Raw genomic sequence first — 16,092 nt, forward strand, 5'->3', positions numbered from 1 at the left:
CAGCTAAAGAAATCAATATAACATGAAAAACACAACGTTATCTAAAACTATATGAGATCAGTCGTGAAACAATATAATTTACTCAGACAAAGTGAATTTTTCAAACCTAGGAGCTATAGTTTCAATATAAGTCTCAAATAAACAAATAAAAACAAAACTATCTAATTAAACCCTTGTTTTTTGGCTTCTTTATAGACAGCAGCAAATAAATAATCCACTTTATCATCAGATGAATCAGTGTTACTCTCTCTTTATCATCATAAATGACACAAAAAGGAATCGTCATCCTGTTCTGGTACATACACTCTATGAGCAATTGGAATACAATTCAAATTATACTTTTCTTGACATTGATTACATTCTATAATTCTCTTTTTGATACAAGCAAAAATCTCTACGAGATCGAATCAGAAATGAGGAGATCCGTAAACGAACTAAAGTCGCTGACATAGCAGACAATGGGCAGGGCATATAGTACGCAGAACTGACGGCCGATGGGGCAGCAAAGTTCTGGAGTGGAGGCTACGTACCGGAAAGCCCAGTGTAAGACGTCCACCCACAAGGTGGACCGATGACCTCATGAAGGTAGTGGGAAGGCGCTGGATGCAGGCCGCCACTAACCGGCCATTGTGGAAATCATTGGGGGAGGCCTATGTTCAGCAGTGGACGTCCTATGGCTGAAATGATGATACGGAAGTAAGCGCAAACGGTAGTCTTTCTATTTGGCGTTTGTCCTGCCTTTTGGGCGAATTCAGTGTTTTTTGGTACTTCTTGGCACATTTAAAATATTTGCTGCTTCTCGAATGGATCCTTCCTTGTTTTCTATAAACTTCAAGGCCTTGTTAAGATCTTCTTGAGAATACTTTCGTCGATTTGATGCAATCTTGTTTATTTAATGGATGTCTGTGAAACAAAAAATGGTTAGTTTAGTTATTGACACTTTGCTTTTAGTTACTGGCCACCTATGCCAGTAACTGAAATTTATGGATAGAAATAAATGATTTCTAGCCAGTAGATACTAAACTTTAAAAACATTACAAATACGGTGTATTTCCGCAGAAATTCGATGAGCATAGAATAATTTAGTTATTGGCCGGTCTGGCCAATAAACAAAAATCAATACAAATTGTCATTCAGTTACTGGCCACCCCTCAAAACTGAGGTTTTATTAGATTAACTCCAAATATGCTACTGTAATATTGAAACTTACCGTTTAAAAAACACAATAGCACTGCAAACCACTGCAAAACACTGAAAACTACTCCATATTACTATTTTTGAAATAAATCCGTCCGTTAACAAATACATTACATAAATACTTCTCCGAGGGCGTCCGGGTACCAACTGTCAAAAAAATGCCGTTAGAATTGGCACTACGGTCAATAACGGGAAAAAAATGAACTAAAATGAAACCTGATTAATAAAGCAGTTCTTTATAAAAAATACAGATGACCCGACCTGCCCCGTTTCTTATTTTGTGCCGACAAAGTGCAGTATGGCCAATAATTGACGTTGGCCAATAACTGGGTAGTTTACCCTATTCGATATTGACTTTATAATATGGTCGATTCAAATTTACGAATAATCTTAAGTCGATCTATTATTATTGTTCTATGTATAATATGTATGTATTTACAAAAAAAAGTATTTAAGTATGTTTATATCCGTAGTCTAGTACCCATAGTACAAGCTTTGCTTAGTTTGGGACTAGAAGCGCAGTGTAAAATGTCCTAGGATATTTATTTATTATTGTAAATGATTGACCACTAAGTAGTCCACTATATCCAGTGGCCTATTTTTGATCGTTCACAGACTACTATTAGACGTATAGAATAATCATTTTATTCAAAAGCTCTTGTCTCTCAAGCTCAAATAGCTCGTGAATGCAGATCCGGGTAACAATGCTAACTGATGCACTCTGCATGCAGCTGACCGCTGCGCTCGTCGGTGCATTTTAATGCGCATTTTAAATTCTAATGCCAGACGCAACGGACCAACGTTTTTAGGGAAAACAAAACGTTATGTAAACTTTCCGTGTTTTTTTATCACTTTGTATAAAAGCAAGCGAAAGGGAACCCATTCAAACAAAACAATATGTTGAATATTAAATCAATGATGTATTTTTTTAGAGCAAGTGGTGGTAGTTTCTCGCTAATGTCCAAACGCTGGGAGACCTCAGACGCATACCATACCATACCATGACATGATATAGCTTTGTTACGTCACATATTTCACCACTTCATTCCATTCCAACATTTTCTAAAGATGCCTTAGAGAGGCAGAGTCCAACAGTGGATTGATACGGAATGAATATTATTATTGTAATACAAATCAAGCTCCCCAACTCGTCTGGCAAGCGTTGAAAATGTAGACCATATTTTTGATTTGCCCCTGGTAAATTAAAAATCTTTCATTTCCCTCTAGTATTAAAGAGGGTCATGCTCCTGTAGAGACTGAATGACCTGACGATGACAAATGAACCTAGAACGGATTTCCATTAAAACAGTTAACCACGACGCCTGTTTTCCCGATAGTAAAAGCCCATTAAACAATGAATGGAAATCGATTAGCGGTCGGCATAATACAAAGAAAATTTAACAATAAAGGGAAATTCGGTCAAGCGATCGCCAATGCGGTAAGAGACGGTAATCCCGATTGGTTCGTAAAACGAGTAACTCATAAAACGACTACCTAACTCATAAAACTTTCAGAAACGCAAAGATTTCCTCAAATTTTAAAACAGAAAAGAGTAAAAAAAAGTGCTAACTACGTGAAGTAGTTTTACAGTGTTTTTGGTTTAACCCCGTAGCGCAAACAAAACCACTAATCTTCCCACAATGAACTACCTCGGAACTTTAGACAATTCACCCGAAAGCATTTCATAATACAAACTTTACAAAATACAGGAGCAAGCGACGCACTTCACAAAATAACAAATGATTATCCAACGTGTCGCTACAAAAGCGTCCTTAACCCGTTGACATCAGTTTATAAAAGCAATCTATCCTGGAGTATCTAACTGTGCAATCCACAGCGAACCGTAAAAACAGAGCAATAGGATAGAAAATGCATTGGGGAAGAAATGCAATCTATCCCGGTGCAATCTCGCAATTCCCCCAAATGGAGTCGCTTCGGGATCGCAATCTCCGGGATCGGGATTGGATTAATACAGGTTATTACACTTCGCTCCTGTGGGATCATATTTGTTACTTAGCTATTTCTTCTATTGGCAAGATTTTATTTGAAAGTTTCAAATCAATGACTCTAACACGTAGCAATTTTGATTTACTTTTGCAGCACAACGTATGGCGTCGGTTCTCGGACCAACCCTTTGCGAAGGTAAGATGTCTATATTTTTGTTATAGCCTGACCAGGAACATAAAAACCCTGGCATAGAGGCGCGTCAATTGCATTGGATAGTGCAACACTGGGTACAGTCGTATCTGTATTAAATTAATAGGCTAACTTTATGTATCAGGATTCAGGATTATAGGCTAATTCAATGTTTTCATAAATTAACAAAAAAATATTACATGAAAGGTAAACTGGTTTAAATAAATTAAATGAAACCATCAATCGAGCAAGTACGATTTTATTATTATTCATCAATAATAACATTCTGAACTTGAATATTCAACTACAATGTCTGCTCATGAACGCTTCAAATTCGGTACTTCTTTCCCAATTCCATAAAATTCAACACTTACAAAGTGACAAAAAACTTTAAAATAGGTAGTTGAAACAAACCACAGCTAATTTTCATAGTTGACTGTACTATACGATAAACATGTCAGTCAATTTGACAACCTTTGTCGGAAACATTATTTAATGAAAATATTGTCCGAACCCTTAGTATTTCTCTTCGACAAATACTTTAACACATTGTGAACCACTTTTCTTTCACGACTATAAAAAGTTTTTAGCAATTTAATTCAGAAAATCAATTGCACACATTTAAAATAAAGTTTGTTTACACTTTGACAGCAATAGACTGACATGCAAGGTGACATATCAATGAAGTTTTCAGTTACTGTTGCCATTAAAAGAAATTATAGCCTGACCAGGAACATAAAAACCCTGGCATAGAGGCGCGTCAATTGCATTATTTTGATAGTGCAACACTGGGTACAGTCGTACCTGTATTAAATTAATAGGCTAACTTTATGTATCAGGATTCAGGATTATAGGCTAATTTAATATTTTCATAAATTAACAAAAAAATATTATATTATAGGTAAACTGGTTTAAATAAATTAAATGAAACCATCAATCGAGCAAGTAGGATTTTATTATTATTCATCAATAATCAAATTCTGAACTTGAATATTCAACTACAATGTCTGCTCATGAACGCTTCAAACTCGGTACTTCTTTCCCAATTCCATAAAACTCAACACTTACAAAGTGACAAAAAACTTTAAATTATGTAGTTGAAACAAACCACAGCTAATTTTCATAGTTGACTGTACTATGCGATAAACATGTCAGTCAATTTGACAACCTTTGTCGGAAACATTATTCAATGAAAATATTGTCCGAACCCTTAGTATTTCTCTTCGACAAATACTTTAACACATTGTGAACCACTTTTCTTTCACGACTATAAAAAGTTTTTAGCAATTTAATTCAGAAAATCAATTGCACACATTTATAATAAAGTTTGTTTACACTTTGACAGCAATAGACTGACATGCAAGGTGACATTTCAATGAAGTTTTCAGTTACTGTTGCCATTAAAAGAAATTAGTACCATTAATTTTCCGCAACATGGCGAGGGTTTTTATGTTCCTGGTCAGGCTATAGTACCATTAATTTTCCGCAACATGGCGAGGGTTTTTATGTTCCTGGTCAGGCTATAGTAAAACAAGCCTATTCATCTCCGCGAGTTTACATCGAAAACAAAACACGCACGATGGCCCCCTACAGGATACTATTCGACAAGGCCTCACATACGAGCGAACATTGACTCACGCACGCGTATTCTTGTGTATGATGGAAAAAATAAAGAAAATGGTTTACTAAATACTGTGCAGTATTGATATGAAGTAAAACTTCTGTACGTAGTACTTATTATTATTCTGTGGTAAAACATTCTGATTCATAAATAAAATCAATCAAGCTGTTCCATCTCATTTTTATTACGACGTAGACCTAGCCAACCCATCGCTTAAGTCAGTATATTTAAAAACTCAACTCCAAAATAAAGTAAAGATTCTGAGTAGATAACATTGTATAAAGACCCAATGGCGACCCCAATGGGAAAATTATAGAAAACGGCCGTGAAGCGAACCCTAAAAGAAAGGGGACAAGGACGGAAGAAGAACTAAAAGTTGATCCGTCCTTGTTACAAGAAACTTCGCGAAACATTAAACTGAACTTAATTCTCAAACTGGAAACTATGATAATAAGGTTACAAAATGACGAAGAAGTAGCTTTCTTTCTTTCCATAAAAAGGCAAATACTAAATAAATCTTAAGTTCTTTACTTATTCACTAGAGAGTAGAGACTTATTCCAGACGAAGAATAAAACGAATTAGAAAACAAAGACATGAAAAACAAATAGATTTATTCACAAGCTGAAACATCTAGACTTTACAATTAACTCTAATACAAAGATAAAAGAAATCACAGTAATTCAAACTGAATTATTAACTTCAGATCAATAGTTTTTTTTTTCTGTAAATTCGAAGCCTAATAACTATGGATTAAAATCTTCAGTTTTTCAAAATACTTTCAAGAGGAAAGGACCATATTTACTAACAAATAGCAGATATTATTGTTTTTCTAGTACAAAAGGCAGTATTTTCAAAACAGCAGCAAATAATACGAATCCAGAGCGACCCGGCGGACTGACGTGCGCCGCTAAATGATCGACTATTTTTCGAGTTCAGACAAACGTGCTCTGTTATTACTTTTGGTCCAAATTAAAAGAGGACTCGTATGAGAATGGGAACGTAACAAAATAGGAAAGCAGCTATAATGTCGCTAAGAATCCTGTATTATGTTTAAATACCTCTGGGTTGCACCATCTTACTATAACTGCCTGGGTGAGAGACATGAAGTCCTGAAATACAGGATTATTCTAGTTTAGGCTCTAAATTACCCAAGTAGCGCCTACAAATTGTAATTACTATATTGATTAAAAAAATAATTATTTCTTCATTTTTTTTTTTCAACTAATAACAAACATCAATTTATAGTCTGTCAAACTCTTTAAACTAGAACTGTGCGAGCGTCGGGGAACTCTAGACTGTAGAGCTTCGTAAAGCTGTACTAGAGCCATTAAATCTGCACAAACGCGTAGGTAGACGCAATGAAATAAACGGCATAGAGATTTGCATAGAGTAGCGGAGGACTTTACAAAAACTAGAAAAAAATTGATATCTCCTGCTTTTGCACAGTCGACATCCTATTGTCCAGCTTCATGCTCCAGCGCCTTACTGCAACCTTTATGATCATCTGTCCTCATAAAGGTTGCAGTTCATCTAAGGAAGGGTCTTGTGGGTGGTTGTTCCACGCTGAGCTTGTACTATCGGCCACAATGTTAACTATCCATTTCTGTATTTGCTCTCGCTTTCAACATATGGTTATTCTTTGCGGTAGAACGAGACGACATGACCGGCAATGTTATTTGTTGTTGGTAGGTTGTTAACACTGTTGCCGATAGTACATTGGTTATCCAAAAACGCTGCCTCCCATGCCTTTGGCCACACACTGCTGCGTTATTATCATCCCGCACGTCCGACGCCGCTCGCTTACGCTCCGGAAGTTACGTGGCCACTAAACACGCGGCTAATCCTCTTTGGATGTGTTTTATGTTATTGAGGAAAGGTTGGATTAGTTGCTTTATTTTAGAGGCGATGTCGAGGTTATTTATGGTAAGGTAAATACATCGGGTCTTTTAGTTCTAGGATATTAGAGCAGTAGGGTTTTGTTACGTGATTTCTTTAATGGTTAGGAATTTTAATGCCATTTTGCAGCCCTTTAGTATTTTCAGAGAGTATTGGGCTTCTCAAGAACTAGGTAGGTATTTAGAAAGACCAAAGAAGAAAGAAATATTTTCAAACATAAAAAAACCGATTTCCTCCGTTGGAAATTGAACCCTCACTCGACCTTTCACTTGCTGGGCGACTGCTCTGAGCTGAACTACGGAGACATTAGGTAAAATATTGGCTCACACAACGCAAATTTTGATGATATAACCATTAAACTAACACTACTACATTATAACTCAATGGGTAGAACACCCTCCTATTTAACCTATCAATGCTTCGCTTCATTCTCAGTCTCAATTCTGTGCTCTAAATTGACCCTATCAGAACTTTAACAAAAATCGTCCAATTCTCTTCATAAAACGCATTCAATAATCCTATTGACCCTATCAGAACTCAAACCCATCGCTACATCAGTCCTCTTCACTCAACACAACGCATCACTGCAGCACCGCCGACGGTGTGGCCCCACGGAAGCGATGCACCGATCGATGCAGTGCCTGCGCAGAGCGCGGGTCGATGCACCCGCCATGTGCCCGTGACGTAACCGCTATGCTGACTGTGCTTTTTAACTTGGTAGAGATGATAGATAGATAGGACTTCTAGGTAGTTAGACAAGCGTAAAGAATATAATTATGACACGCTGGTATGCGCTAATTTCCCCAACGATAGAGATGTTAGCCAAAAACTTCTATGTAACTAAACGAGCTTAAAAGAAGAACTAGGTAGTTGATGCCATAATTTAATAAATTCAAGGCACAACTTCTCATCTATTTTGGTGCATTTTCTTAAAATAAAACACTTACCATTAATGTTAAACACTCCTCGTCAAAAGCCTCTAATAAAGAGATTTTCATTTATTTTTCTTTATTCAGAAAACCACAGCCACATATGCAATTCATATATGTATGTATTATAGGTATAGCTAAAATCTGTCTACTCGTTTAGAAGCTACGTAGCCACAGACACAGAATAGGTTAGCCAAACTTATATTGCTCTAGTTTAATACAACACCCTTTTATCGGTCTCATTCTCATTAGACGATGAGTTTAGTTTAACTGAGACTACAACTTTAGTGCATAATGTTGCCATGTGCGACAGCTTAGGGTTTGATGGGTTTTCCACATAAAAAAATGGTGTACACTTACAGCAAAGTTTTGTAAGACTGTCGACGGAGCGCTGATCGCTGCCGTAACACTAGCATTTACTGCTACTCCGTAATGTAGATAGAGCAAAAGGAAGAGTTAAACTGACCTCCTATTGTCCAAGTAGGCGTCGTAGTCGTCTGGCATGTTCTTGTCGTCGTGCATGTCGTAGAGGTCGCTGTAGATCGCAGATTCGAGTCTCGACGGGTCCAAGTGGTAGTTCGGATTCTCGTACGAGAGAAGACCATTCTCTGGAAATAAAGAAAACAATGGTTAATTTAAGTAAGACATTGACTAAGGCTTACGAGTTTGGAACATGGACTGGATTAAGGATTTGGCACACTGAATTCGTTCTACAACTTAGCTAGCAATAATGTTTTTATTTGATTGACATACATAGTTTATGGAAGCAATTGGAGGTGGCTCAGCGGTTAGTTCTGTTGTCTACGGTTGTCTACGGTTAGGTCAAATGCAGGCAGTGTGGCAAATCCTTAAGGAATTTGAACGTAACGCGATAAGGAGTCCTGAATGTGCTCGTTGCTATGTAAAGGAAGTGGAAGAGAAATTTTATGGTGCTTTTCTTAGATGATAAGATAGGTAACCAGAACACCGACTTTTCAGATGCTTCCCGCTCTCTTAGAACCACCAGGAATCAAACTCCAAAACATTTGGCCTCAACACAAACTTACACCTTTAAAATTTCATCTTTACCTACACCACTGATCAATGACCTCGCTCTGTGATTCCAAGAGGTCACTAGTTCCATCCCCATCGACCGGACTATTGTGCTGAAACGCTCCTAAGCCCAAGTATCAGGTTATCTGGAGTACAAATTAATTTTAAAAAATCATTAAGTGATTCATACGCAAAAGTAATACTCTTTATAACCCGTGGATACAAATACTATAGCCGGCCTAAGTCACTTGTGTGGCTTCGTGCGTCGCCTCGACCGAAGCCCCGCTCATTTATTATACGTAGTACGTGAAATTATATCTACTCTTTAATTTGATTATATAAGGTGTCTGCTATCAATCTGAATTGGACTTGCTCGATATATTTTCTCTACCCTAAACGGGGGTTCATCTTCGTCATTTTAGCAAATTGCAATCCATTGGACCTAAATTGCCAAAAAGCATGATTACCTGCTTTTTGTCCATCGAGTTTAAGAGCGTCTTTTAAACTACATAGGTACGTTTGACAAAATAAAGAATTTATTTATTATTTGCTCTACCTTTCATCGGTTGTACTTATAGTTGCAAATTTACACCAAAGATGAGAAAAAAAAATTTTGTTGCAAATACTAATTTAGATTCTGTGATTGTACCTTTGGTTTATGGAATCCCAGAGATCTTGATTGCCTGGACTGACCTGAGGTGGAAGGGAGGAAGTGGTCCAGACTTTATAAACGAGTTTCACTCTTACAATGTAGAGACAAGACTAGACAAGATCAGTGGGTCTAGACAAAGTGCAAATTAATTATAATCGCAAACCAGTCGAAAAGTGGTCGAAAAGCTAAGCTAAGCCCCTTTTTTGTATGGAGTTTTGACGGATTCGATTTTCGATTCGATAAAAAGTGCGTTTGTCTAGGGGGGCTGTCCCGACTTTGTCTAGACCCACAGGACAAGATGGTGGTGGGACAGTTCAGCGTGGGTCATCTATAAGATTGGCAGTATAGAGACAGTCTGCGTCAAATAGTTCGTGACACCCAAAGTAGCCAAAAAGTTCGCAACACGTCTTTGTACAATGGAATAAGGTTGCGTTGCCAACTTTTTGGTCACTTTGGGTTTCACAAACTATACACAAAAATGAGCGATGCCGCAGGCAATTACTAGTCTCAAATACTCAATGAAACACGTACCAACTACCAACTCACGTGTCTCAGACAATAACACAAAGAACAAATATTTCGGAGCTAAACGGTCTGTAACGAATTTCGTGTCAAGGTTGTTGTGGTCGCTCCACATAATGGCCGAGATTCGGCACATTGATTGTTTTGCTGAAGATCTTATCGCTAGCAGTTCGTTATGGGGCCAACTTGGTAATTTGTTAATGTGGGAACAATATTTAAGGATTTTTTGACTTAATTAGATATGGTTTGACTTCGCCTCCACTGTATTTTACGTAACTATGACTGTTACGATTTTTTATAAACATATTTTTTATTCTTCATACAATAACTAGTACCTATGTAACTGAAAATCCTGCAAGTCTTATTTTACCTTAAAAAAGCTTCCTAGTTAAGTATGAATATATTTTTTCATTTCATTTTTAAAATTCTGATATTTGCATTATTTTGTGTTTATTTTGGCTTTTGACGCTATCTGATGATGGCCGTCTCGCCTGGTGGTTATTGGACTGAAACGCTAGCAGCAGCTGCAGGTTCGAATACCGAAGGGGACAAATTGTGTCAATGAATGTAGAGTATGGATAAAGAGTATTTATTTAGGCTGAGTTGCACCATCTTATTTTAACTTTGACAAACGGCAAAAATCTGTCAAATTCCATACAAAAAGCACCGGTTATTGTTATTGTCACGGTTAAAATAAGGTGGTGCAACTCAGCCTTACTGTATGTCGTCGTTGTAAATATGTATAAGCTTCACTAATTCAAAAGCTTAGTAGTTAACTATTGAGATAGTTATGATTATTTTATTAATCTATCTTGTTTGATGAAAGAAAGTTAATTGGACTGGCTTTCAGTTCGCTCACAAATTGGTATTAGTTCCATATCCCGCATTACACTATCTGCCAACCCTCCCATTTTCGAAAAACACCGTATTGGTTGCCATCGATATTACACGGTGTAATGGGCATTAAGGTCCACTCGCCGGTATTGGGCTAGGAGCGTTTATGGGGCCCATAACAATCTGCTGCATCACAACTGTGGTACAAGCGATTGACTTTGTTACATTTATTATGAGACTAGCTTTCCGCCCGCGGCTTCGCCCGCGTGGAATTTTGTCTGTCACAGAAAAACTTTATCGCGCGCGTCCCTGTTTCAAAAACCGGGATAAAAACTATCCTATGTTCTTTCCCGGGACTCAAACTATCTCTATGCCAAATTTCATCAAAATCGGTTGCGAGGTTTAAGCGGGAAAGCGTAACAGACAGACAGACAGAGTTACTTTCGCATTTATAATATTAGTTGGGATGAGAGAGTTTGTGAAGCTTTCTCGTGGTAAGCTTGTTCAAAGGAATTCGTATTAGCAGTAGGAATACGAACGCTTATGGCAGAGCAGAGTAACTACTTCCATTGAAAAGGAATAATTATGATGTGAACAACAAACAGGCCTTCTCAGACTTGTGTAGCCCAAATTAATTAAAGATGTCGAGTTTAGACTTGGGTCATCTGTCGGATAATTCCTCTATTTACTTTTGGGGATTTGGAGATTAAGGTCGTGCACCTACAATGAAGACTTTTGTCCCGATGATGAAGAGGTAAGAATGGCTCGAAAGTCTGATAAGATAGAGTCATCCTCCATCCTCCACATATTGTATTACACTGTTGTATTACACCTTGATCTTGAAAACAGCAGTTACTAATTACAAGCAGCTCTAGGCAAAAATACCTATCCTGCCAGCACTAATCCACCAGGCCTACCAAAAAAACATCCATTAAACATACTATATTATCAATTTAGACAAAAATCCCCAATCTCCGCCATATCTCGTGGCTTGCTGCAAATTATAAAGGTATTTCCACACGCAGTACACAAAACGTAACGGTAATGGCGCCGGGCCCACTTCCGGTCGTAGTGCCAACATAACGCACGCACATAATTGATAGTTCGGAGCTGGCGCTATTGAGTTCCGAACTACATGGTTATGGGGTTACAGCAAATGGGTGTTGCCCTATTTTGAAGGGACTGAAGGTATGTCGTTTGGGATACATGGTTTGTAACTTTTAATCATTACACGTTGTGATATTATTAGGGCAATCCTTTGTGCCTTTCAGTTATGGTAAATGTAGAGCTGTTGGAGCTTTAGCTGAAATTAAGGGCTGCAGAAAGAGTCATCCTTCATGAAAATAATATATTACTTCTGTACTTCGTTCATCTAAACTGATTGGTTAATAAATTACAATGAAATGAAATAGTTTATTCAGTACATAGGCCCTTTTCAGGGCACTTATACACGTCCCAAATATAGCTTGCCCTACCACCACTTCGGGACAACATATGGGCTGGTGCTGAGAAGAAGTGGCGGAAGAAACTCAGTCACCTTTGTCAGCCTCTGTTTTTGTAAACTGTGAAAGTCCCCACATTAATATTTATTAATGTGGGGACGCTGGCATACAGCGTGAAAATCACTTGCTCTCAATATGTTAATTCATCGTCTTTGTAGTCCGCGGCTGTCAGCCAAAAGTTCCTGTCGAGGGTAGTCGATAGTATAAATGTGAAAAGCCCAATAACAGTAACGAGCCTATTCTATTAGAAGATAACAACATCTTCAGTACCTATAGTAACTGTATCGATGAGTCATCCGTATCACATAATAACATCGTGATCTGCGTATTAAATTAGTCTTCTTTGTGCTTCATATAATTTACGAGGGGTATGATTTGTCATGAAAAAACCTAACTCATGAGTCATGCGAATAATCCGACTCTGTTATTACATACTAGGATAACAGAAATTCTTTTGTATAAATCGCATTACAAAATAAAATAAAATTATAAAATGTAGAAGATCAACTTTTAAATATTAAGTGAAGCAGAAGAAGAATCGTTCTTAGAAGCAATTAGCCGTGTAGCAATATCAATAGAAACATTATTTATTTATTTAGGAAAACCAGGGTTTTACTCGTACAGTGTGTACTTGTTTCTGAAGTAGAAAATATCAAGCGCCCGTATTTACAAACATTACTTTGAGGTCTCACAGTGCACGTAGACGCACAGGGTGACACATGAACCAATCAAGAGCTCTATTCAACGCTGTGCGTTCGATTTGCTGCTTCACTTAAGCAAGCATCGTTTGTGAATATGGGCGTAGGTAAGAATATGACAAGATTGAAAAAGCAAGAAACACTAAATTTAATGACAAATACGCGACTTAGCAAACGTTGCTCCACAAAACGTAGTAAATGCACCATAATAGTGTCATAATGTGCTAGTATGTCAATAAAACACCTCGTGTCAAATAGATAAGCCTCGTGGGAATTGCCTTGTTGCAACAAAACGGTTATTATGTCTGAGACTAGGCACATGTCAGTTATTCAATGAACTAAGTGGTTAAAAAAATTCCTAGATCTATTGAAGAATGATGAACCACTTAGAATCTCACATTGTGTTTCAAAATCGAGCAATAGGTACTAAAAACAAAAACAAACTTTAATTATTAACAAACCCTTGTCCAGTGTTTGGTTGAAACGAACGAAGATAACTCGCGTAAAGTCGCAGATAGAGCTAAGGGACTATTCCCACCTCTCGTTCCCACCGCTGCAACTCCTGTGTAGCCAGGATCTACAGCTTGACCGCCAATAAAAACCCAACCAGTGAAGGTCAAGTTTGTCCCGGAGAAAGTTAAACTGTCATTGGACCCGCAACGAAATAAATCAGAAGAACATAGGAGTTCGAAGGTAGAGCTAGTCTCACCTAAGACAGACATACCGCATCGTATATCGATTGCGCGCGACCTTCAGACTCGGTCGCCCGTCCTCTACGTCGGACCCAGACTTAATGGAACTTGCCTAATTTCGTTACAAATGCCGAAAGGATTCCCATTATGTTGCTGTATTGTCTAATGATCTAATCTAACACAATGCGTGCCACAATTTGTTAAAGTACCTACTCGAATTTGCTATTTTTTTCCACCTGTTGGAAATTTGGCTCGGAAAAACCCTTGGAGGTTACCTAGACTTGATATCACCACATTTATGTCAGTTCTTTAATTTCTATTGCTGTTGCTTTAGTCTCGAATGCATATTGTTGTCACCTTTAATTAAGTTTGCATCTAACAAGATAAGTGTCGTTTATGTAAGTTTCTTTGTTAATGCAATGACATACAATGTTAATTATGCAGTTCGCCAAATTGTACTTTTACATTTAAAAAACCTACGTACTAAAAACGTAAAAGTCACTTCCAACTGATCTACAGCCAATAAAAAACAAATTACTAAAGGAAGAATATTCTCAGAAGACTACTAACTGTCCCCGCAACGAAAATAGTTTTTAATTTATGCTAATCAGGTTGTTTACAGCTCACTATGTCCTACCTATTAATCAAATTGGACTTAACTTTGAATTTTAATTTGAACAAATTCAAGGCCATTTTTCAATTTGTGTCCCACCCGGGATCCCAACTCTGGACCTCCGAATCCAGAGTCTAACTATCCACCAATGTAACACGGATTTAATCATTAAAGGTAAACAAGGTCGCAGGAAAAGCCTAGATGCGGGCAGCACAGGACCGGTCGTAGTGGAGGTCCTTGGGGGACCCTTTGTCCAGCAGTCGACGGCAGTCAGCCCGACGGATTAGCAAGCTGAAGTGGCAATGGGCAGGGCACATAGTACGCAGAACTGATGGCCGATGGGGCAGCAAAGATCTAGAATGGAGGCCGCGTACCGGAAAACGCAGCGTGGGACGTCCACCTACAAGGTGGACCGACGACATCGTAAAGGTAGCAGGGAAGCGCTGGACGCAGGCCGCTACCAATCGATCAACGTGGAAAGCATTAGGGGAGGCCTATGTTCAGCAGTGGACGTCATTTGGCTGAAACGAACGAATGTCTGTACATTAATACCTCATAATCTCTACATTTCTCGGTCATACTTTCTAGTGACACATAAAGGTATTTGTCGCGATGACCAACCAAAACATAGTCTGTTTAAATTATACTTAACTTTCACGTCATTACGAGACGATGACTTAATGACGGAATGACGAGCGATGACCGTGTCATTCTGGAGTAATTGCGGCTCAGATGTTTATTTTGATTGTATTTACTAATAATGACCATGTTTAACAGTCATGATTACATAATTGAATACAAGATTAAAATCGGTAAGACTTGGAGCAAGTTCAAAACCGAACGCGATGGAGGACTGTTGTGGACGCCCTCTGCCCCATCTAGGTGACATTGGACCTTAAGTTAAGTCAAAAACCATCGCGACCAACCTAATAGAAAAATGCATGTATAAATTTATAATTCATAATTTTCCAGCGTTTTCCCCTTGAAACATACCCGATAAATTCAGAGGTTACTAAGTGATTATTACCAACGAAAAACACTCTAAATATACGGTAACAAATCATAATATTTGAGTAGGTACAGTGAGTTGAAAAAATACAATACAACAAATCATATCCAAGTAGGTACAGTGAGACGCGAGAAAAAGCTTACAAAGATTTATACGCGTGAAAATCGTTTGAGGTGCCTATGTAATATTTCCCGTAGATTTTTTTCTTTGATACTCCGTTCCTATTGGTCGTAACGTGGTGTTAGCCTTCCTCGATAAATGGACTATCCTACGCAAAAAAACATCTAACCCGTAAGTCCCGCAGATTTTCACGTTCAACCAAAAAAATAGATTCTTCAGCTTTATAACAAAAAATACGAGTGTCTTTTATGTTTGTCCTTTTAAGCCTTTTGTAGCCGACTGTACGTGATAAGGTCATGAGCGGTTGTTCCAGCAAATTGCCGCATTCATGAGCACAATTGAAGCAATTTCGCTGTGATCAAACGAATTCTGTTTATATTTACAGCTTACTCATGTTTTAGCTATAGAAACAAGACTTTAAATTGCAAGATGGATGTCTTTCCATGAAAGTAAATGATGATATTAAATATCTAGAGAATACAGCGTTCACTATACGCACAGATATTTTTTTCATGCCAAAAAAAATCCCGTAATATTAATCTTAAATTATTTTCTTTAGTATAAAGTAAAATATCAAATAACTGGGAAATGTGTCGACTGCTTAAAATCAATAAAAATACTTAAATCATAATTTACAA

The sequence above is a fragment of the Ostrinia nubilalis genome, chromosome 19, assembly GCF_963855985.1.
Source record: "Ostrinia nubilalis chromosome 19, ilOstNubi1.1, whole genome shotgun sequence".
NCBI lineage: Eukaryota > Metazoa > Arthropoda > Insecta > Lepidoptera > Crambidae > Ostrinia > Ostrinia nubilalis.